The sequence below is a fragment of the Saccopteryx leptura genome, chromosome 7 (assembly GCF_036850995.1).
Source record: "Saccopteryx leptura isolate mSacLep1 chromosome 7, mSacLep1_pri_phased_curated, whole genome shotgun sequence".
In the NCBI taxonomy this organism is placed as follows: Eukaryota; Metazoa; Chordata; class Mammalia; order Chiroptera; family Emballonuridae; genus Saccopteryx; species Saccopteryx leptura.
The window spans coordinates 44946111-44971916 of NC_089509.1; the positions used below are offsets into that span (position 1 = coordinate 44946111).

General features: G+C 36.0%; 1 protein-coding gene and 1 long non-coding RNA gene across 5 annotated transcripts in view; one reads left to right on the plus strand and one right to left on the minus strand.

Moving 5' to 3' along the window:
• Positions 1-25806, minus strand: part of BAZ2B (bromodomain adjacent to zinc finger domain 2B) — a 457412-nt gene that overhangs the window by 327353 nt on the left and 104253 nt on the right. For 2 of the 4 annotated variants that reach the window (XM_066346473.1, XM_066346468.1), the window contains exon 1: positions 9978-10802. The gene's annotated coding sequence lies outside the window, so the exon portion shown is untranslated. Of the gene's footprint in view, positions 1-9790; positions 9953-9977; positions 10803-25806 lie in introns of those variants that run through there. The other 2 variants (XM_066346467.1, XM_066346471.1) reach the window with 2 other exon arrangements.
• Positions 1-25806, plus strand: part of LOC136378965 (uncharacterized) — a 339755-nt gene that overhangs the window by 148475 nt on the left and 165474 nt on the right. The window lies entirely within an intron of this gene.

Genomic DNA, 25806 nt, shown 5'->3' on the forward strand with positions numbered 1-25806 from the left:
AAAAGCATTTACACATTCTTTAAACAATTTCTTTTTTTTTAATGAGTTTTGGCAAGTACACTTACGAACAGAGTTTCTGGAGAGGGAAGGGGAAAGAGAGCTTTTACCTAACCTGCCAAAGTTACTACATGTTCTCTTCCTGGACCAACTGTTTACTGTTTACACAGCCCTTCCCTAGCCCTTTAACTTCCTACTTCAAATCCCCAAGGTATGATTACAGATAAAAGTTATTTTCTCAACAAGCTTGCAGAAAATATTAGCAACAATGCAAAGGAATGCAATATGCTAAGATGCTTAGACCACAATGGAGAAAATCTTGATACTCAGATATCAATTATCCACTCCTCTTAACCTCATTTTAAAGCCTTTCTTAAAACTGTTTATCCCCTTTTGTTGTTGCTACCTACCTCCTAACAACAGTTGTATTAGCTCTGCAGAAGACCCTCTTTTAAAATACAGATTTGACCCATACCCTGTCAGTTACTGTTGCCTCAAAGACCCGACTTCTTTCAGTTTGCTGCACTAATAACCCATAAAAGGAGAAACACATCATCCTGTGACTACAGGCTGCTACCAGTATTTTCAGATCCTCAATAATGACTTTTCTGCTTCTTATGCCACCATAATAGTTTATGCTAACAATCTTTTTTACAAGAAGTACAAAATATGTTTCAACAACCACGTCATTATGGAAGCTGGAAAAGATATAAATATGGCTTCTCTTTTTTTTTTAGTGAGATACAGGAAGAGAGAACGATGAGAAGCATCACCTTAGTTGCTCACTGAGTGCTTTCTCATATGTACGTTGACCGGGGGCTCCAGCCTAGCCAGTGACCCCTTGGTCAAGCCAGCAACCTTTGGGCTCAAGCTAGCAACCATAGGGTCATGTCTATAATCCCACACTCAAGCCAGCAACCCCGTGTTCAAGCCAGATGAGCCCACACTGAAGCCAGCAACCTAGGGGTTCAAACCTGGGTCCTCACCATTCCAGGTTGACACTTTATCCAATGAACCAACCATCACCTGGTCATGCTATGGTTTCCTCTCTTAACTCAGACTCTAGACAGCCTTCTCTTTCCACTTACTTAATCTTTCTTTCACCTCAAAACTCATCATCATTCAAGATATGAAAAAATGATCATGTAAAAGTTTTAAGGTTTTCTTCTGAGCACCTCTTGCAAGTAAATGTTCATCACAATATGGCAAATAAGAAATAAATTCATTATCTTAGTGTAGCATTAATAAAGTTAGGAAAAGTTTAACCACTGAAAATTAAGACCTTATACATTTATTTTTGAAGTTGTTTGAATCTTTCTTTTTCATACTCTATTTTTAGTGGGATTTTTATTATTAGTGAAATTCAGGACTAATGTAATTAAAAGTAGGGGCTATGAATTTTGTGTGTGTGGGGGCTGTCCTTAAGGATATTCCTATTATTGTCTATCTTCTTCATTCATCCAAAGGAACTAAAAAAAGGAGTTTTTTGAGATGGTCATTAAATCCCCTTGGAAAGCTACAGTTTCTTGCCACCAAGTCAAGAAAATGAAAATAGAGGTGATCTTCTCCCTGATCAATGTTGTTAGCAGGTATGACTATGCATTAGGTTTCAAGAAAAACCACTTATAAAAGCACAGGAAAAGAACGAAAAAAGGAGTGGTTCTGGTTAATCCCACATGAAACACAATATATTTAAGTAACTGACCAGAAAAGGCAGTTTAGTCTTTTTTAACCTAGCCTTCACAAACAAGACTATCATTGAAATGGATGTTCTGAAACTGATTAACCCACCTTCTCCAAAGAAAGTCCAGCAGTCATTTTGAAAGCTATGCAGAAGAAAAAAAAAAAAAAGATCCCATATTATTTTCTTTTCCTCTTAAGAGAAGTACAGAATGGGGTGACTTCAAAAAGTTGTAGAACCCCAAACACTCCCAATGTCCATTAGACCTACTTTTCATTTATATGGTGTTCTTTGTTGGATTCTTTCTTACTGGTCTCTGAAAATTCAGTTTACTCATTCTTCTTGGTCTAATTCAATGCTGCTTTTAAACCAAAGGGCCTTTTCTAATGATTCCAACCAGAAGCCATATCTGCCCTATTCTGAGCTTTCACAAAACTTTTATCCACAGCTCTCCAAGAGTATGCTTGACGACAGCATTCAGTATTATCTTGATGAATGAAGATAGCTGACCCTTTTTCTTCTTTTGTTAGTCCTAGAACTATGAGTATATCAAATACTGTGTGATTCTCCTCTGGTTGTTGTGAGTCATTTCATTTTTCAAATAATAGCTAAATGTCTGTCTTGTTGGGTTACTAGTATTTTTTAAATTGAGTCCATTACTTCATATTTCTTTTTAATCTAAATATAATTAACTGAAACAAGATCCCAAACTTTCATTTTGGTAAAAACATAAGGTTTCCTCTCTATCTGATCTATCAAGAAATGGAAGAAGGAAAACTAGATTCATTTGAATTTTATTTCCTCAGCTTATTCTGTGATGAGATGCTAAAGAGCAGGGAAATAGCTGAAAAGACAATAGTCAAAGGAAGAGAAAAAAAGGGGGTAGAATGATTCACAAAATGACTAATTTAGCCTCAAATAATGGCAAGTTAACTGTATGTATAAAGTTATTATCCTATGCAACTCAAAACTAAAATGTAATACACCATCCTTTAATAAGCTTTGAATTTATTATTTAAAAAAAAGTACAGCCTACTATCAGCTAGATTAAACTTGGCCATATATTCTGTTATATTGCCAACATATCCAGCCATTTGTGAAGCCAAGAAAGAGTAAAATGTACTTTTAGGACTGTTAGTCAACCTTGAAGTGCTGAAAGCTACTTCATCATCTAGTGTTGGGACAAACACATGCATGCACATGTGAACCTAACACTATGTTGTATGGAAAACTCAGCATAATCACCATCATTGTAAATCACCCAGGTATCCACTTATTTTAATATACACAAATCAAGGCAGAGCTAGAGCTCCCTGTGATTCCTACAAGGATATCTGAAATCACATTAATATTTTCTCCTCCCACTCTTCTTACTGGAAGCTTGGGATATAGAGGTTTTCTTCCTCTCTCCTTTTAATCCCTACTATGCAGCACAACACACAGGAAACTATCATAGATGAACTAGTTTACATATTATCATTTAAATACTATAAGAGCAGAACTGTGCTTAATATTCCAGAAATGACCGAAAAAGCAGAAGAAACTTCTCATTAGATTACTTCTAAAAAATTAGAGTATCTTTTCAGTGTTAGGTTTAGCATTATTCTAATCCAATTATAATATCTTATTGATTTTCCCTTCTGTTTCACCTCTCAGCACTCATAAGCTAGAAGTAGTCCCTTCCCTGTATATTAGATGAAATTGTATAACAAGCTAATCAATCATAAACTACTGCTGTGTTGTTTCCTAAAACCATATATAACTAGTAAAATATAACTGACAATATTTTCAAATCAAAGATAATTCAGTTATTTATCTCTGGACAAAATCATACAACAAAAATTACAATGGTTGTATAATGTAGGTTTGTTTGGTTTTGGCCCAGGTGAGATAACATGATGAGCAAACATTATTGACCTTTTACACTTGGTTCCTTCAAAGCTTCTTCATTTTATTCAGTATTTAGTTTAAATTAAATATTTAAAATTGAAGCTGTTCTATGTTGCAAACACAGCTAAAATGAAGAGCTTCTGTGGCAGCAATGACCAGATTTTAAATGCAGGTAGATCAATAAAAAAAAAAAAAAAAAGTCCACCGAGCACAGGCTCCATGTGTGAGTGGAATGGTTTATAATAGCTTGCAAATGACTATGTGCTTGCTGTAACCAGCTGTTCTTAAATTATGAATATGCAACCAATTCATGTTAAAGCCAAATCCCAGCACTATTTCTACAGAGAAATCCCAGTAGTTTTGCTTGTTCTACATGTTAGCTCTGTTAAGGATACAAATAGCAGTAAGCTTCGGAACAAATAGGACCAAACTATTGGCATTTCATGGACTGGGTCCATTATCACAGCAGGGGATGTCAATCATTGGTACATTCCTATAACAGCTCAGGCAATGTGACAATGATCTTGTAGGAAAAAAATCAAAATCTCTGCAGCACACTCAAAGTCCTGACAACCTAAGGCTTTCTTACTTTAGCCAATCAGATTGTCAGATTTGACCTACTAGAAGACTTTCATCAAGCTTGAAACATTTAAAAACATCAATCATAAAAAAAAAAAAAGACAGGACACTGAATTATACAGTATTAACCTCCAGGGTTTGCATACAAAGACCTTAGATTTATTTCTGTCCCAGTGAGTTAAGAGCTTCAGTACACCGTTCTTTACACCAAACTGACTGCCAGTTTGATGAACCTCTCTGCCCTCAGCAGGAGTGCACGTCTTTGATTAATGAGTGCATGCTTGTGGAACAGTGTTAGGGGGAGAAAACAGAAGAAACACATACAATTATGTCTACACATAGCTTAAGTACCAATGCAATAACTATCTTCAAACCAAATGTTCCTTTCTCCTTAGCTACATATGCATACATGTAAATACAAAATTAGTACTGAAGTTTCTTATCTATATACAATATTACCTTCACTATTAGTATCATTGCTAATGTAATTTTAATTTTGAATGAAAGGTATTCAAAACCTATAAATAACTATTTTAAAAGCGTTAATTTTTTTTAAAAAACTGAAAAGCCCTATTTTGTACACTAAATTTTTAAATACATGAGATAAAAACTGTATTTAAATCAATTTTGATTTAAAATTGATTTAAGTCATATAAATTCACTTATTTTTCCTTCAGCAAAGATGTAATCAATATTTTATAACTCCCTATGTAACTATAAATTAATTAAATATATTTATTGCCCAAAATGTCAAAGTTAATATGAATTAAACACTTATGAATTAAAATTTAAACTTTTTATGACTCTTGTGATTAGAACTGCCCTCCTTTAAAAAATCCATGAGGAATAATTTCTACTAAAATTATAGGATACTTATTGTACTACAATTAAGACTATAATATTATTTCTAAATGTAAGCTAAGCATTGAGATTTACTTTTTTAAAAATTTACATTTAACACGTAAATCAATTTACCACAATTCAGTTTAAATGAATGTCTGCCTTGACACAAGTATGAGAAAATATATTTCTTAAAAATTTTATCATATACTAAGATATGATTTTCTTTTTAATGAATTGTATGACTGTTATAAAAAAGGGTGGAGACCGAATATTAACCCAATATAAATTTTAGCTTTAGTCTCAGTAATGAATGATCTATAAACTTATGATTCCAGGAAATTAGAATTCTGAAATCACTCAACAGTATATTATAAATGTTTAAAATTTGTTTCTATCATATAGTAAATTCTTTTAATGGGATTTAACTCAGCAAATTATATATTCTAATCTTCAACTGTGTACATTTTAAATATTTTAAAGGCAAACTTATTTGAAATGTTATGAATTTTATGCTCTTGAAAAACTGTTTAAAAATACGTTTGAAGATTTAAAAATTAAAAATCAACAAATATTGGGACTAGAAAAACCTCTTAACAGAATGATAAGCTACATTATATTCTTTATCATCCTAAAGATTTTTTACACAATTTTTTAAATGTTTTTTTCCTATTGAGATTTTCATTGTTCTTCTTCATTCCCCCTTCTTATCTGTTCTCCCACCAAGAAGAAAAAGGTAGCAATTAGAAAAAGTACAATACACTTAGGTGGCAATGGGATGATCTGACACCATTTCAGTACCAGTCTGATAGCTGAATCAATTAAAGTTATTAGTACAATAAAAAAAGTTATTAGTACAATAAAAGTAGAATTTAAAATTTTAAAATAATTAAATGGTTAACACCTTTACTACATTACAAAGAAAATTAAATACAAAGTGGCCTATTTTCTCAATAATTTTTGTCTGATTATCTTCTGCAACAAGATTAAAGAAGTATTTAACTAAATGAGTAAACATTTATTAAGCACAATATCGTGAAAAACCTCATGGTATGAAATACTTAATTTTATAATTAAAAAAACTCTTTAAAAACCAAACAAGATGATTTAATTAATATCTCAGGATATCAAGTATATTAAATATCATTAAACTTTGATGATATAATTTTATTTAGGAGTCAAAACCACCACATTACTGAGTTTGTGATAAATCATATCTTCTTTTGGTAGTTCTAGATAGGACTAGGTAAAAAAAACTCAAGAAACTGACAACTTAAAATCTCTTTCTTTGAGAAATCTTTAAACCTAAAAGTATCTAATTAAGTTCTAACACATACTTTCACTAATTCAAGGAGATAAGACAGAAAACATGAACTTTCATGCAACTGTGATATCCTACACCTTGTATAGTAACACAAAGGTAGCAACAAAGACATTAACAATTGCAGTTCAAGCAGGGAGTGACTGTTCTGTTTCAATTCAATGACACCACTAATGGCTTCTTAGCAGCTCCATGAAATCAACCAGCTGTCAAGTTGATGCATCAGAAGGAACAGTTATGCACTCCCATAAGAAAAAGCAACACATCAGGATGTTTGGCAAAACATCTGCTCCTTTACACCGCAGTTCTATAATAAACATGCAAACAAAGAAATAGGAGAAAGGGCAACAGAATTAAAATTCCACATCTTATATTCATTATAAATAAATGGCTTTAAAAAATAAAAACAAATTTCTGCCAAGCTGAATACTTTGAGTTATTCTATATCTCTGAAAATGCTAAATATAATTATTCAGATTCTTCTAGAAAGGCAAAACTACATAAAAAAAAATCTTTACATTTTTAAAATTCAGAGTAAACTATACTCACCAAGTAAAATCATTGTTACATACAAAATTCAAAAATTAACACTAAAATGTTGCTCATTTAATAAGTATTTAGTAAATTATGTCAACAGTAAATTCTAATAAATGTATTTCCAAGACTGAATAGTCTAAAAATATTTTTCAGTCGTGTTTGAAAGAGTAAATATGTTATACTTCAACACTAGTTTAACATGAGAACAGTAAACAAACTAGTCTCTAGATTTTAAAATATGTACCTACTTCTCTCCAATCATTATATGAATGCAACAGTACTAAGTTCTCATAAATAACCTCCTATTTTTAAAGCATACACTTTGATCTCTAAAAAAAATACCACCAATAAAAGCTTATCATCAGAGGCTTAAAATTATTTTATATTCAACCATTCATTTCAAACATTTGTAAAGCCTTACTTTTTCCTACCTGAAACTTTTAAGTGCCTCAATGTTGTCCAAGTTATTGATTATACATCACAGCCACAGTGTGTACAGTGTTTACAATAAGTGTGAGACATCAAATGTACTTCACTACCATTTCTTAAACTGCTTATCCTCTGTTGCTAGCCATTTATAATCTGCCAAATCTTCTAGTCCTTTGTTGCATGTATAATTTAGAACCATCTGTTCTATGTGCTTTTAACTATTTAAACATTTTTTACCTACCTACAACTCACATAAATGGCAGACATTCAATTCAGTCAAGCTTTCTAGATAGCATTTTACATAAAGCAAATTCCTAGATAAAAAGCACAGCAGATAACACCAAAGAAGACTGCTCTACAGGGATAAAAACATAACACATACAAGAAGTTTTTATGCCTTAGACAAACCTTTTCAATGTATTCAGAATTGTTTCTTTTACCGCTTTATTTTTTTTTTTTTTGAGTTAATTGTAGTCAATGTTTTTCCCCAACCCAGAAGACAAAGAGAATGCAAATTAAATACAGGCAGTTTCATGTCCTTGTTAGAAGTAAATATGCTGACTGCAAATGACTACAGGAGACAGAATTCCACTTTCCCATTCAATTTACAGCGCCTCTCATTTCTATACCAGTGTATCATTAAGTTTGATCATGTGACCAACTGAACTTTGGGGAGGTGAAAAACTATTTTAGATAAGCAAATTTAAACAACACTAGTTCTTATTGTTTACCTTTTCATAATGGCTGACAGAGCTTATTGCTTGAGGTTATAAAATGTATTTTTAAATCAATTCCGCCTTTTAAATACTAATGACATTTTTGCCTATCGTTCGACCTAGTATCTGCTACTGAATTTTAAAAGTATCCGGTATCACCAAGTATTTTCAACAGTTATGTATTTTCAAAATGTAAACAACTATGTATAAATTGAATATTTGATTTAAAAGGGGGATTTAGGTAATCTAAAATCACTATACCTAAATAAAAACCAAGCTGCTTAAACAATAATCCACAGCAGAGAATGAAGTAAATAATTGAGAATACTGATTAAAACTAACATTTTGAAACCCTTAAGGAATAAAAAGCACATAGACAAAAGCTAGGTGAATATCAAATGATACTGTAAAAGTTCATACCATTTTTTGCACATAATTTTCCACCTGTTACCAAAGCACAAAATGCATAGACGTTGAGGGTTCATTTTAAGAGCACAAACATAAACAGCCCAACTTATTGTTAACCAGCAAGTTACACAATCCTTTAAAACAGGGAAATTATTCAGCGAAAATTTTAACTCTTGGGGCAATTTCTCGATAAAGTTTACATGACGTCACTGAGCCCCTTGAACATTCCCCAAACTTTGAGTCTTATTCAGACACACTTTTTGCCTTTCTAAGGCTTCTTTCCCTTCCTCAAAAATAAAAAAGAGAGAGAGCGAGACTTGGGAATAAAAATTGCCCAAGATGGCGAAACGCTTGTTGTTTAGAGGGCAGAGGGAAAAAAATGGAGGATATTGTAATATACACAAAGGGATAAATTTCAACAACTCGGCCAAGGACTGCAGCTGCTTCTCCCTTTATAAGGAAGCAACACACAAAAGATAAATACACAGAGCGAGAAAAGAGAAAATCTCTCAAACAGCAGAGACAGCTCTAACTCTCCAAACATTTCCTTCCTTTCCCAAGTCCCAATTCTGGGGTTCGTAGAACTACTTTAAGGGGAGGGGAACCGCGAAAGGGGAATGGGGGCGGGGGGGGGGAGACAAGAGGATTAAAAGAGCGAAGAAGAGTTGAGAGCTGGCGGTTGTTCCAGGGGAAGAACTGCTCCGACAGACATTACTGTAGGAACAGCTATGCTCCTCTAACCTTGTGTGTACCGACATAGACATCTTCCCAGGTATTTTCCCAGTCCCACCTGCGCCCCCCCACTACCATTTTTTGTAAACTCTACAGCTCCAAGCTACATAGGGAAAGAGCAAAAGCGGCCCGAATTGGGGGTAGCAGGCGCAGCTAATCAGTCCAGGAGGAAAGAGGGGGCGGAGGCAAAAAAGGGCAGCAGTAGGCGGACAGGGTGGGGGTGGGGTGAGGTGGGGGTGGGGGGGATCTTGAAACTACCCCGGCGAGAAGTGGGGGAGCAGCGGGTATTCCCGGGTAGGAACAGCGATCTCAACAGTGCCAGGGATTTTTTACGAAGAAAAACTGTCGGCGGCGACCTCCGAGCTGGAAGCCGAAGGAAGGAAGAAAGACGCGAAGCCGGGCGGCCGAGCTGGGCGGCCGGCACAAAGGAGGCGGACTCGCGGCGGCAGCGTCTGCCCGCGCCGGAGGCACGGCCCCGCGGCCCTGCTGGACCGAAGTCCCGCACCGGCAGCTAGGAATAAAGTTTACGTTCTCCTGAGACCGCACCCCCCACCTCCCACCCAGGACCGCGCATCGCCGCGTCCTGCTCCCCCAAACTCCACTCGGGACCCCGAGCACCACCCCAGCCTTGCAGCCAGCACAACAAAGAGACACACCGACCGGCGAGAGTAAACAGCCGCGGCAGGGCGAGCAGGGCGGGCAGGGCGAGCAACCTCGAGATAGCTACTCCGCAGCCTTCCAGCTCGTCGGAGCGTAGTTTGTCTCCTTTTCTGTTTCAAGCAGCTTTATATCATTTGGAATTTTCATTTTCACCCGCACCCCTCACACCCGAGGATTTTTAACTCACCTTTACTTTCGAACTGAGTTGCGGCGGATGGGATTTTTGCCTTCCCCAGATGGTTGAAGGTTACGATTTTTGTTTTTGGAAAGCCCAACACCTCCTTATTCTTACTATTTTTGCAAGTAAAGTATAGAGTTGGAGTGGAGGTGAGATTTGTGATCGGGAAAGCCCTTGACTCCCTCCTTCTCCGTCTTCCGCCTCTCTCTCTCTGATTAGTTCCTATCCAGCAGCAGATTGAAGCAGGAGATGATTCTTCTCAAGGTTTGTTCAGCAGCTTCACTTCTAGGCGAAGGCTTCATGAACCAAGTGACGTCAACCAACAAGGCTTCTCTCTCTCTCCTCTCTCTAACAATGAAAGTTGCTGTTAACAAGGGAAAAAGAGAAAGAATTGTTTATACCATTTCACTTCCAATAATAAATGACCTCTCAGCTCCTAAAGGAGCCAAGGGAGGGAGGGGGTTGCCTCTTCCTCCCAAGAATACTTAGCTTTGAGTTTGCACCGTTCCTGCCCCCAGAAAAAAGTTGAGAAACTTAAATGTTTTGTTTTACTTTTAAAAGTAGAGAGGACAGAAAATAAAGTCGAAAACGTAATTTTTCAGAAACGTAAACTGGAGACTAGAGAGCATAGATTAACCATTTACACCTAAACTTTTTTGTCCGTAAACTCAGAATTCGGTTGAAGTCCACAAGCCAACTAAATTAATATGCGAAGAATTCGAGGATGTTTGGAAATGAAAATAAAATAAAAAGCAGGACGGAAAATGGTCCCAGGATTAAACGCTACTGCCCTAACACGGGCAAGTTAAACTGGCTGTAATGTTTATTCACGGAGTTAAGGATTTAAATGAAACACGTTAAAATAATAAACCGTTTTAAAGTTATAAATTAAAACTGTAAAAGGTAATCTCAGTGGAAGGTTTCCTCCCAATTTCTGAGAGATTAAAAAAGGAGGGGGTGGAGAATACCTAATTGTAGGAATGGAACACTTGTAAAAATACAAAGTTAAGACTAGTAGCCCATTGCTCCATCTTTAAACTGTACACGAGGTATGCTATTTGTCTACCCTCAGAATCTCTTCCAACTTTGTTTTTTACCTTACCCTTTTTCCTAGTTCCAACATCCTGAAAACAATCAAGTTAAACTAAAGGTAAAGTACACCACATTCCCTCTTCCTGCACACATCCATAGCTTCCTAAAAATGATTTTTTTAAAAGTCTTTACTTTGATAACACATCTGGTAACAGATAATTTTAAATTTTTCATTGAGATAGTGTTTTTCCCCCAGCAACACATTAAAGTCTCAAAGTTCATATAATCAAAAATTGCATAATTTAATTTTCAGGATGAAGAGCGAGAGAAAGGCAAGATTTAGAAAAATAATTTGACCATATAAATTTGTACACATATATGTGGATAAATGTATCTTAAAAGATGCTATTGTTTTATGTTTCCTCTTCAGCCACTGGCTGTGAGTTTAATTGTGCTGGAGGATCTTCATTAGTATTAACACATGGGGAGATTTCACAAAGCTGCTTCATTAAGGAAAAAAAAAAGAAAGCTTGGCAGACTAGGTCTTTTTGCATGCACTGAGAATGTCAGCCTTACCTCGGTCATTTGTAACATAATAAGTGCAAGTACAATGATTGCAATGCAGGAGCACTGGGGGAAGGGCGGAAATACTGCCTGTCTAGTAGGGATATCTGAATAGAAGGCTGCTCATTACAGAGTAAAATATATGCTAAAAATTAGTGAAGATGATGTCTCAGGAGACTGATGCTAAATAAATTAATGTGCTGATATGTTTTTAATTATTATTTTTGTAGTAGTTTATTTCATTCTCAGGATTCACATTGAGCAGCAAAGCTGTGCTAGCACTTATTGATTTTTTTTCCCTGCCACATTCCCGGAATACAGATTTTAATCATTTCACTACACTACACTCAGTAATTTCATTAAAAACTGGAACCTTCCATCCCAGAAAAGCATTTAATTTCAATGACATACAATTTCTCTCTTAGCAGAAAACTGTCTGTACAGTAAAAGCTGGCCTAAGGTTCAAATGCATAATTTAATCCTGAGTTTTCCATGCTCTGCATTCCTTTGAAGCTATAATTTGAGTAACTACCTAATAACTGTAATAAGGACAATAATTTCCTTTAATATATTATTAACTCATATTTAATTAACTCAGAGGCCAAGCTCTGTACATGTATGACTGGGTCAACAGTTCTACAATTTCTAAATTTACTAATAGTGTTCCAGGAGAAAAATATAGATTGAAATATGTGTGAATGCTAGCATCCAAAGTAATATGCAAAAAAGTTCATGCATTTTTAATATAATAGTGATCATTACTCAAATAAACAGTACTTTAAAACAATTGAAAATAAGGCCATTCACTGATATTTCTATATAAAAATAAAGTATTATAATAATATTTCAAAAATACATTTCTGTTTGCCTAATCAGTAGCATAACTTGGAAACATTCACTTTTGAAAGGATTAAAAAAGGCTAGATTCAAGTCTTAGTTTTCATAAAGAATTATTTTAAAATAAATTTCTTGAAACAAAGTTAAATGACATACTTGAATAACTAGGGATATATCTTCTTATTTAATTGAATTTATTGTGGTGACATTGGTTAATAAAACCTACAGGTTTCAAGTGTGCAGCTCTGTAACACACCATCTGCATACTGTATTGCATGCACTCTCGCAAACCAAAGTCCAGTCTCTTTCCACCGCCACATATCCACCCTTTGCCCTTTTTCACTAGGATATATCTTTTACTTAAATATTTTTTAAAATATACTGCAAAGCATGGTTCAACTTTTGGTTCAAATATTTTGAAATAATAATTGGATTTAAAGATGACACACTGGTTTTCCAAACAACAGATTTCATAAAGATATCTAATTTACATTGCCTGGTTTTTGAAGAAGAAACTTATGGGGAAGATATTTGACATAAATTCACTTATTAATTTAAACTTTAGCTATATATCTAAACAGAAAAACTGGTACACATGTAATAAAAGTGATTAACTTAAATAAAAACTTATATTTGAAAATTCCTACAATTCTCCTGAATAATTTTAGACCACAGCTTAAATAACTTTTTAAAGAGTATATGTATGTATAATTTCAAGTTGAAGCCATGTAGGAAGTTCTCTTTTGCTTGGTTAAATGATGAAGTAACTGAAAATAAGAATGTCCTCACAATGTTGGTATAAAAGATAGAAGTGGTAATAATGAAGAACTTGATTTTAGTGTCTTTATACTGCTCACAGAAATTAGGGGATATCTTATCGCTTCATATTTATTTTGAAATATTCTCTAATTTTTGTGAGCAGTATATTTTAAGCCCAAGCCAATTAGGTTAGAGCATCATCCCTATACACCAAGGTAGTGAGTTCTATCCCCGGTCAGGGCACATATAAGAATCAACCAGTGAATAATACATAAATAAGTGGAGCATCAAATTGATATTTCTTTCTCTTTCTCTCTCTCTAAAAGCAATCAATACAATTAAAAAATTTTTTAATATATTTTATTATCATTGAAGGCTATTTATATAGTTTGGAAAATATTGTTGGAACATGCTCAAAGATGAAATGCAATTAAATGAAAATCAGTTAACAAAATAACTGGTGAAAAAAAGTCATATAGATATTTAAAATTCATAAGATGAATTCCTATATTTCAATAAAATAAAAGGTTCATTTTTTTTTTTTTTTTTTTTTTTTTTACAGAGGCAGAGATAGACAGGGACAGACAGACAGGAACGGAGAGAGATGAGAAGCATCAATCATTAGTTTCTTGTTGCGCATTGCTACTTCTTAGTTGTTCATTGATTGCTTTCTCATATATGCCTTGACCATGGGCCTTTAGCAGACCGAGTAACCCCTTGCTGGAGCCAGTGACCTTGGGTCCAAGCCAGTGAGCTTTTTGCTCAAACCAGATGAGCCCACGCTCCAGCTGGTGACCTTGGGGTCTCGAACCTGGATTCTTCCGCATCCCAGTCTGACGCTCTATCCACTGCGCCACCGCCTGGTCAGGCAAAAGGTTCAATTTTTATAATAAAATTTATCTACAATAATTGGTGTTATTTGGTAATTCAAATATATTAATTTTCTAATTTAATTTATACTTTTAAAACTGACTTAAAAAAATAATGGTGCACCAGAAATTTAAAACTGGATTGATTACTCCAATATTTGATACCCTCTTACTAAGAAGTTTTGCTTAATTATTTTTAATATGATTCCCTTTTTTCACGTTATCACATTTGATTCAGAGATTACAACATAGTCATAGAGTTGAGGGGGGAAAAAAGAAAATAATTACTATACTGTAGTTGTAAAACAGCTTGGCTCCCATAGCACTTAGTCTTCTGTCTAAGGTCATCCCCTAAATTAGTGCTTCATTATGTACAGAATTATAAAAGAAATAAACCGATTTTTTCTAACATTACTGGTAATTATTTCTATATATGATATATACTTATCCTGTGGTCTATAGGCGCACTATAGACACAATTGTTGCATTTTCTTCTTTAAAGCAGCATTCATTTTTAGGACCAAGACAGAACTCCATAAATAAGTAGATGTAGAGGTAAAGATGGATATCTCACTTACTACTATAGATATTGCACATGGCTCTTCAAAAAGTCTAGGAAGGCTGACTATAGAAAAGCTCAATGAGAGATCTAAATAAAAAAACAAGCTAGCCACTGTCATGTCTTATTTCTGTTTCATCAGTAGAGACTAATGAAGCTTTATTTGTTTTCATTCACTGAACAAACATTTGAGTGCTTGCTATATGCTATGCACTCTGGTAGCGGCTGGAAAAACATGAAAAGCTCGCATTCTGGTTGATGTTGAAAGTGTGAAATTCCTGGGAGATTAGAGACTCACATAAATCATACAAATACAAATAAAGTTTTGTTGGAATAAAGAGGATGGGGCAACTAATTCTGACTGGGAATCTAAAAAGAAAAGCTTTATCAAAGAGATGCCATTTGAACTGCATTTCAAATACTGAGAGATTACTAGACAAAAGGAGGAGGGGTTGGATTCTAAGTGAAAGAAAACAGTAAGTTTAAATACAAAGTGCTACTAGGTCCAGTATCTATCCACTTGTGAGAAAATCAGTACAACAGTAATACTCAGTATGAAGTGTGGAATAATAAGGATTAAGGAGGAAAAGGAGGCTGGAGGCTGGGACCTAAGAATGATAAGCCTGATATACCATTGATGGTAAGGTGGTTGAATTGAACCTGAGAGCCAACTAAGGTCAGCAAAGGAGTTTTTAAGAAACAATAACTGAAGATAGTGCAGATGCTAGTAGTATGAAGAGACTGCTTTAGAGTCCATAAGATAGTAAAAGACAATGGCCTTGGAGGTTTAAAGCCAGATATTTTTGAGGTAAAATGTGGATTTTACCTCAAAATGTGGTAACCAACTTAAAACAGAGAGTCAAAGGAGAGGACAAATTGAAGGAAGACTATGGAGATTTCTGGCTTAGGGAATTGGGTAATACTAAGGGCATTAGGTAAGGTACAGGATACATAAGGGAAAACAAGTCATAAGGTAGTCTGGAATTAGAACTTGAATTTATGCTTTACAGGTCATTTTATGGAATCATCAGAATCAACTGAAGAATTTTTCAAAATGTGCATACCCAGACCTAATATCCAGAGATTCAGTTGTCTGGGGTGGGACTTAGTTGTTGTTCTTTTTTTTTCTCTCTACTCTGCTTTTGTTAACACTTCTGATTAAGAACACTATTCTAAGCACAACCTAATTATAAAACTCATTTGGAATTTAAAAACAAGAAAAGGCCAGAAAACCCTGAAAAAGATGAGCTTTGGAAATGGTGAGTGTTTGTCATATCGGGTATTAAAATATGCTATAAAGACTTTATAATTTAACAGTTAGTATTGGCTTATGAAAAAAGACCAACAGGACACAATAAAACATTGAGAAATTGACCCAAGCATTTGTGGAAATTTCACATAGATAAAAGCAAAATTTCAAAGGAGTAAGGAAGAGATGAACTTTTTAATACGTAGTGGGATAACTGGGTAGTCATGAGAAAATTATGAATTTGAATAGTTCCAAGGATAAATTTCAAAAAGAGCAGATATTTAAATATAAAAATTTGAATAATGCAAATTTTAGAAGAAATTACAGTTCAATATCTTTATAATTGGAGAGTAGGGAATATTTTTCTAGCAGTGGTCAAAACTAGATACAATAAAGTGGAATATTGGTAAATCTCAATAGAAAATAAAACCTTTGCATGGCAATAAAATAACATAAAACATATCATAGGCAAAGTATAAAGTCAAATGAGAAACTGAAAAATTTTTGTAACTTATTTAGGAGACAATTTAATAACCTTATATATAAAGAGTATCTTCAAATGAATAAAAACAACACCCTGACAAAAAAATAGCGAGAGATGAACTGATATTTTACAGAAAAAGAAATGCAAATGCCTTTTAAATAGAAACAACCTCTATCTTGCTCATAAGAGAAATGCAGTGAGATTAAGAATCACTGAGCTACTATTTCTCACCCAACAAACTGGCAAAAATCCAAAAGTTTCACAACCCAGCCTGTCCTTGAGGGGCTTATGGGGAAAATGATACTCTCAAAGATTGCTTGTTGGAATGAAAAATAGAAAACCCCAGCAAGAGAGAATGTGACCACCAGACCAGGTGGTGGTGCAGTGGATGGAGTGCTAGACTGGGATGCAGAGGACCCAGGTTCGAAGCCCCAAGGTTGCCAGCTTGAGCATAGACTCATTCAGCTCAAGTGTGGGCTTACCAGCTTGAGTGCGGGGTTGGTTGCTGGCTTGAATGTGGGAGCTTGAGTGTGGGATCATAGAGAAGACCCAATGGTTGCTAGCTTGAGCCCAAAGGGTGCTGGTTTCAGCCCAAAGATTGCTGGCTTGAAGTCCAAGGTCATTGGCTTGAGCAATGGGTCACTCACTCTGCCAGAGCCCGCCCCCCTCCCCAGTCAAGGCACACATAAGAAAGCAATCACTCAACAACTAAGGAGCTACAACGAAGAACTGATGCTTCTCATCTCTCCCATCCTGACTGTCCCTGTCTATTCCTCTGTCTCTGTCTCTGTGTGTGTGTGTCTCTCTCTCGCAAAAAAAAGAGAGAATGTGACTGTATCTAGCAGTTACATATGCATTTATTTTTCAACTAGAAAGTCCCACTTCCAAGAATCTAACCAACACTAAAAAGCATATAAAATAGGAATGTAAGAAGTTAATCATTGAAGCATTATTTGTTATAGCAAAAGTCTGGAAATAACCCAGTGTCCTTTATAGGGAAATAGTTAAATTAATTATGATACATGTACACAGTTGAGTACTATGCAATTTTTAACAAGGAATAAAGAATGTACCAGTAATATAAAATATTTCACAGTCAAGTGCAGTATATATTGTTTTTTTAAATTTGTGTTTACATGGATTTAAGTGTCCCATTCAATAACACCCTCACCCCCACCCGTGTCCCTCATTATACCCCTTTTGCCCCCCTCCCCGCCTTCCCTCTAGGATTTGCTGCCCTGTTATCTGTATCTATCATTTCATTAATCTCTTCATCTTTTCTGATCCCATTCCATTCCCTCATCCCCCTTCTCTCTGACAGCTGTCCCTCTGGTCCCTGTGACCCTACCTCTGCCTCTATTCTGTTCCTCAGTTCACTTTGTTCATTAGATTCCACATACAAGTGAGATCATATGAAATTTTTCTTTCTCTGCCTGGCTTGTTTCACTTAGCATAATAATCTCTAGGTCCATCCATGCTGTCACAAAAGGTAAGATTCCCTTCTTTTCCATGGCCCCATAGTATTCCATTGTGCATATGTACCACAGCTTTTTAATCCACTAATCCACTGATGGACACTTAGGATATTTCCAGATCTTGTCTATTGTAAACAATGCTGCAATAAACACGGGGGTGCATATCTTCTTTTGAATCAGTGATTTGGTATTTCTAGGATATACAGTATTCCCATAAGTGGAATAGCTGAGTCAAAAGGCAGTTCCATTTTTAATCTTTTGAGGAAATGTCATACTGTTTTCCACAGTCTGCGTTCCCACCAGCAGTGCAGGAGGGTTCCTTTTTCTCCACACCCTCGCCAACACTTGTTGTGTGTTGATTTGTTAATGAGCGCCATTTTGACAGATGTGAGGTGATATCTTATTGTGGTTTTAATTTGCATATGCCTACTGGCCATCTGTATGTGCTATTTGCCCATTTTTTAATTGGGTTGTTTACCTTCCTGGTGTTGAGTTTTAGAACTTCTTTATAAATTTTGGTTATTAATCCCTTATCAGACATATTGGCAAATATGTTCTCCCATTGTGTGGGTTGTCTTTTATTTTGTTCATGGTGTATTTTGCTGTGCAAAAGCTTTTTAGTTTGATGTAGTCCCACTTATTTCTTTTGTCCTTTATTTCACTTGTGCATGGAGATAAATTGGCAAAAATATTGCTACCAAGAGATATCGGAGAGTTTACTGCCTACGTTTTCTTCCAAGATGTTTATGGTTTCTCGACTTACAGTTAAGTCTTTTATCCATTTTGAGTTTATTTCTGTGAATGGTGTAAGTTGGTGGTCTAGTTTCATTTTTTTGCATGTACCTGTCCAATTTTCCCAACACCATTTATTAAAGAGGCTATCTTTACTCCATTGTATGCTCTTACTTCCTTTGTCAAATACCAATTGACATAAAGGTATTTCTGGGTTTTCTATTCTGTTACATTGATCTGTATGCCTGTTCTTATGCCAGTTCCAAGCTGTTTTGATTACAATGGCCTTGTAGTATAACCTGATATCAGGAAATGTGATACCTCCCACTTTATTCTAAGTGCAATGTATATTGTTAAAGAAAAAAAAGGGAAGGTGGATTCTGTGGTAGCGCAGTGGATAAGGAGTAAACTGGGAATGCTGAGGTTGCTGGTTCAAAGCCCTGGGCTTGGCCAGTCAAAGCACTTACAAGAAGCAACTATGAGTTAATACTTCCTGCTCCCCTCCCCCCATTCCACCTTTCTCTCTCTAAAATCAATAAAATAAAAAAAAAAAAAAACACAAAGTGGATAAAGCATCAATAGTATGCTATCATTCATCTTCATACTTGCTTAATTTTTAAAAATGTTTATTTTATTGATTTTAGAGGAAGCGAGAGAAAGACAGGAACATTGATCTGTTTCTTGTATGGGCCCTCACTGTACCTGCAACCTCTGTACTTCTGGATGATGCTCTAACCAAGTGAGATATCTGGCCAGGACATCTAATTTTTTAATCAAAGGAAAAGTCAAAACCTTAAAAAATAATTACCTATAAAGAAGGGAACAAGGTAGTAAAGAGAATAGTAGGGAAAAAAAGAATACTAGGAAGATTTCTCATAAAACTTTTTTTGTGGATATAATTTTGAAACCATATAAAATAATTTACATAATTATAAATTGCTTTTAATTTTAAAAGTGATGCCATCAAAATCAAAGCTAAATAAAATAAGTTAATTAATTGTATATAGAGTTGGTGGCATAACACACACAAAAAAATATTCCAAGTGTTATTTAACACAATAATTTTTAAAAGAACACACAAAATAGTATATACCTTCTAGAAAAAAAAAATTTAAAGCAGCAACAACAAAACAGGAACTTAAAATTGTTATCACCAACCAAGTATTTTTGGTGTTAATTGGTGGTGGGGTAATATTGTTGCATGCATAGTCTAAGAAAAAGCAAATAAGTTGGTATTTTGGAAAAAAATTTTTGGTATGGGACAAAAAAGAAACATAAAATCAATGGGTTACATAAAAACTCTGTGATCCTGAATTTAAATTGGATATAATAGAATGAACTCATTACTTTATATTTAAAAATACATATTTCTTAATTTAGCCAACTGTAAATACCAAAAAAGGGGGAGGGAAGCAGCACAGTAGCAAGAAGCAGACACCTGTGTACCCAGATTATGGTCTCTAAACACCATTTCCCCCTGAGAAGAATTCTTTGAATAAAAAGTTGAGTCTAGGTATGTCCAAATAAGCCTAGAATACCCTATCATACCATTAAGCATAAAAACTATTAAAGATTATTGGGAGAGCCAATTTGAAGAGGCTAACTCAAAATGGCCCCCACTGATCAAAGATGAATAATTACAATTGGTTGAAACAATAGCCCAAGCCAGGTAGCTCAGTTAGAACATTGTCCCAATACACCAAGATTGCGGGTTTGACCCCAGGTCAGGGCACATACAAGAATCAACCAATGGCCTGACCTGTGGTGGCACAGTGGATAAAGCATCAACCTGGAATGCTGAGGTCACTGGTTTGAAACCCCGGGCTTGCCTGTTCAAGGCACATATGAAAGTTGATGCTTCCTGCTTCTTCCCCTGTTCGCTCTCTTTCCTCTCTCTCTCTTTCTAAAAAAAATGAATAAATAAATAAAAAACAAAAAAAAATAGAACCAATGAATGCATTTTTTGGGTGGACACAAGTTACTTGACGTTTCTCTCTCTAAAATCAATTGATAGTTTTTTTTAAAAAGAAACAATAAATATATTTTAATATATATAAGTTCATAATGGTATGTAAAATATTTACTATTTACCTTTGAAGAATACTAGGAAACTAACTTATTTTGAAAATTGGTAAACAAAGGAAACTAAGAACTTATTCAACATTTCCTATCAAATGTACCTTAAGAAAACTAATTTGAAATTATGTTTGTATGTATGTATATATGTGTGTATTATATGTAGTATATATGTATACACACACACACATATATATATCTCTTAAGATTTTGACTTAAGATTTCTTTTTTTTTTTTTTTTTTTTTGTATTTTTTTAAAGCTGGAAACAGAGAGAGACAGTCAGACAGACTCCCACATGCGCCCGATCGGGATCCACCCGGCACGCCCACCAGGGGCTATGCTCTGCCCACCAGGGGGCGATGCTCTGCCCCTCCGGGGCGTCGCTCTGCTGCGACCAGAGCCACTCTAGCACCCGGGGCAGAGGCCAAGGAGCCATCCCCAGCGCCCAGGGCCATCTTTGCTCCAATGGAGCCTCGGCTGCGGGAGGGGAAGAGAGAGACAGAGAGGAAGGAGGGGGTGGGGTGGAGAAGCAAATGGGCGCTTCCCCTATGTGCCCTGGCCGGGAATCGAACCCGGGTCCCCCCGCACGCCAGGCCGACGCTCTACCGCTGAGCCAACCGGCCAGGGCCAGATTTCATTTTTTTTAAAAAGTTTAAAAATGATACTGGTCTGTACTAACAGAGCATACAATTTATCTGTGACGTTCAAGGCAGACAAAACAGAATATGATATCCTTCTCCTTATCTGGTAAATAAGAAACTTACCAATTCATTAAGATGAACTTAAAACATTAGAGTAACACATCAAAGTTTTTTGAAGTAATTTTATAGCAAATGTATAGACATCATCTTTATGGTCTTTTGCATAGCAATCCTCCAAGAAAACCAGGGGCAATAACAATTAATATAATTAAGTTGACTGAATTAACTTGAGTAATAGACTGTTGCCCACCCAAGTCAGTCTTATAAGGCTGTGTAGATTATACACAGCACCTCTCCATGGGCACTAATGTGCTGAATACAGGTCATGCCAGTGCTGACCGTCAAAAGTTAAATTTTCAAGTATTTAATAAGCTAGTTGTTAAACAGTCATTACTATAAATAAATATTTTTCATTTAAATAAATTGTATTAAAAACAAATACTCGGCCCTGCCCGGTTGGCTCAGCAGTAGAGCGTCGGCCTGGTGTGCGGAGGACCCGGGTTCGATTCCCGGCCAGGGCACATAGGAGAAGCGCCCATTTGCTTCTCCACCCCCACCTCCTTCCTCTCTGTCTCTCTCTTCCCCTCCCGCAGCCAAGGCTCCATTGGAGCAAAGATGGCCCGGGTGCTGGGGATGGCTCCTTGGCCTCTGCCCCAGGCCCTAGAGTGGCTCTGGTCGCAACAGAGCAACGCCCCGGAGGGGCAGAGCGTCGCCCCTGGTGGGCGTGCCGGGTGGATCCCGGTTGGGCACATGCGGGAGTCTGTCTGACTGTCTCTCCCCGTTGCCAGCTTCAGAAAAATACAAAAAAAAAAAAAAATCCACAAATACTCAAAACTCATCATACATTTTATTATGCTTTATTGTCATCTGTGCTCTTACAGTTTATGTCCATTGTATAGCAAAAATGAAAAAACTATACAGTAGATGCTACTGCCCATTTCTTCCCAACACTGACGGGTGCTATCACATTGGCAGCTTGAAAGACTATGATGGGAATGTTTACATATTAGAAATCAGCAAGCACTACACATCAGGGCATAACTTAATTTTTTTTATAGTCTAGACTTAAAAAAAGTGAAGGAAGCCTGACCTATGGTGGCGCAGTGGATAACACATTGACCTGGAGCATGGAGATCACCGTTTCAAAACCCTATAGAGAAGCAACAATTGAGAGTTGAGGCTTCCCGCTCCTCTCCCCCTTCTTTCTCTCTATATCCTCTCACTGAAAATCAATAAAGAAAATCTTTAAAAAAAATTTTTAAGTGAAGGAAAAAAATGTTAATGCAAATTGAAATAGCACAAAAAACGGGGAAAGAAAAATCTTCCAATTTTTGAAAACTAGTAACAACTTAGCAAGAAATCACTCACATCAATGATGAAAAAGTGAAGTCATTTCATTTTCATTTATTTATTTACTTAAACAAAAATATCAATGAACACTTATGTCAGAACTACATACATTCTTCAACAATTGTAAGTGCAAGTTGGCTACGGACAGAGCTAGAGACACAAGAGTTTGGTTAAAATCACTTAGAGCATTCTGTGAGAATCAATTTTCTATAAAGATTTTAGAAAAAAGTTTGCATATTTTATTATTTTGTAAATTGTGTAAACACACACACACACACACGCACACACACGCACATACATTTTTATTCTCAGATATATATTTACCAGTACACCTCTGTTGGGGAAAATCAAAATCACTAGCCCTTGAGGAGTGCACAGTCCAATTTAGAGACGTTAACACCCCCCAAAATCTGAAACAACGAGATAAATACTCTAATAGAGGTATTTAAAGTAAAATGATGCACATTAGGAATGATTATTTTTTCTGGGTGTAGACTGGGGAAGGAGTATGTATATACTAATTTGTTAAAAGCTCCATGTCATAGAGATTAGGCCTTCTTTGCATTATAGTTTGTCCTGATATATTATTTTCAGCATTAAACTTTGTAATAATTTAGCCCTACAGGATAGTTTCAAGCTACTCAAGGTACTGCTCCATACCATTTGGAGAAGTCCTTGGATATCACAGAAATGTTATTTTTTAGGGTCATGAAGAAAAATTTTTAACTCATATTTGATTTCAAAAATTCAAGTGATTACCTTCCCTCTTGACAGTCATTTTTCAAGTTGAAAGACAAGAGTTTTAAATTTAGTGCTCATTTTTTTTTTACAGCATTCTCAAAAATTTACACTCAAGAACCAAAATCCAATCAGAAGCACAATTTTCACAAATTTCTTTAAAAACTGAATCAAGATCAGAGTCCATATTGTTTATAGATGATTGTGCTCTGGGAATAATGCAGTTGTAGAAATAATATTCAAGTGTCAACACTTTAGTATAGTAATGTCGTTCCTTGTACTCTTGTCAATACTGATTCCAACATCCCTTTTCCAGAAAAATTTTTGGTTCACAATATAATTACAAACCAATTTAAAAAATTTCTTCCCCTTTAACATTAGTTTTTAGTGATTACAACAACAACAACAAGAAGTTGTCAAGTGCTCCTCTCATAAATGAACTACTACAGTTAAAAAGTTTTGTAGTACTCTTCACATTATTATTTTTAAAGGTGAGAGGAGGGGAGATAATGAAGCACACTCCCACATGCACCCCGACCGGGATCCACCTGGCAACCCCATCTAGGGCCAATGCTCCAGTACTGAGCTATTGTTAATTCCTGAGGGTGATGCGCTCCAACCGAGCTATCCCCAGCACCTGTGGCCATGCTGGAACCATCACGCCACTATCTGTGGGAGAGGCAGAGGGAGAGAAGGTGGTGGTGGTGGGGAAACAGGTGGTCACTTCTTTGGTGTGCCCAAACCAGGAATCGAACCCAGACGTCCATACACAGGCTGGTGCTTTATCCACTAAGCCACCGACCAGGGCCTATTCACATAACTTTTATCCATCTGAGAAGCCAAGTATCTCTTAGCATGTACATGTTAGAGTGACTATGCTTTCCTATTGTATATAATTGATATCATAGTGCCCAAAGTATCACATTAAAGGAATTTTTCCAGCAGTTAATTCTGACTTCTCGCCAGACATAGTTATTTATTAATTTGCTGCTAGTTAAATAAATTTGGCAACTGTGTTGTTTTGCATTTCCTTTTCCTCTAAGGAGTGCAACAGAATTAAATAATTCCCTAGTTTTAGGGTCTTCTCCACCTAAGACAAAAATTACAGAAATACTGGAAATCATTATTTTGTGCTTATTCTAGGAAGCTTTTACTATTTTACAAAAAATAAATAAAAGAGTCAGTGACTTTTACATATCCTTAACCTAAATAAATTCAAATTACTTTTTTTATAATCTTTTTCTTTCTCCTCATCTATCTATAACCATTCTCTCTCTCTCTTTCTTCACCAAAGAGAGGCAATCCAAAAATAGAGAAAAATTACCCTCTGAGAACCAAAACAAATGACAAAAATCACCTGTAAACAAAGTAATATAGGATGGGTCTTTAAAAATGGCAGAAAGCCTGACCTGTGGTGGCTCAGTGGATAAAGCGTTCACCTGGAACATTGAGGTCACCAGTTCAAAACCCTGGGCTTGCCTGGTCAAGGCACATATGGGAGTTGATGCTTCTTACTCCTACTCCTCTCTCTCTCTCTCTCTCTCTCTCTGAAAAAAGAAATAAATAAAATCTAAAAATAAAAATAAAAATGGTGGAAAAGAAAGTTACTGTGAACTACCTAGTATAGCTAAACTATACAAAGAGAGGGAGACAATTTAGTTGGAGCTTTTTGTGGCAGTTTTTTTTTGGGGGGGGGTTGTTTGTTTTTTCAGACAGTGAGAGTGTCAGACAGACAGGAAGGAAGAGAAATGAGAAGCATCAATTTTCATTGCAGCTTCTTAGTTGTTCATTGATTGCTTTCTCATATGTGTCTTAAGCAGGGGACTCCAACAGAGGGAATGACCCCTTGCTCAAGCCAGTGACCTTGGGCTCTAGCCAGAGACCTTGGGCTTCAAGCCAGAGACCTTTGGGCTCAAGCCAGTGACCATGGGGTCATGTCTATGATCCCACGCTCAAACCAGTGACCCCCATGCTCAAACTGGTGAGCCCGCGCTCAAGCCGACGTCAAGGTTTTGAACCTGGGTCCTCCACGTCCCAGACTGACGCTCTATTCACTGTGTCACCACCTGGTCAGGCTGTGGCAGCTTTTATTTACAGCTTTGGTAATGGAGCAATTGGATTCAGTTCTTTGGGGTTTTCTGAGAGGTTCACCCTACTAATGAAAGGGAACATATCTTATTTCCATAGGGGGATAACCTGGGGAGTTAGATCCTTTCCTCAGGTTAGGAATTCTGAAGCCCCTGCTTTCTGTTAGAAAATCATCCTAAAACTTAGTTTTTGTCATCTCTTCCCGGCAGCTGTTGATATTTTCACATACCAAGGAAAAGAAATTGTAAGGAGACATTAGACATCTATTCCTCTAGTATTTTAGGTGTGTTAATGATAAATCTAAAATTCATCATTCATCTTGAG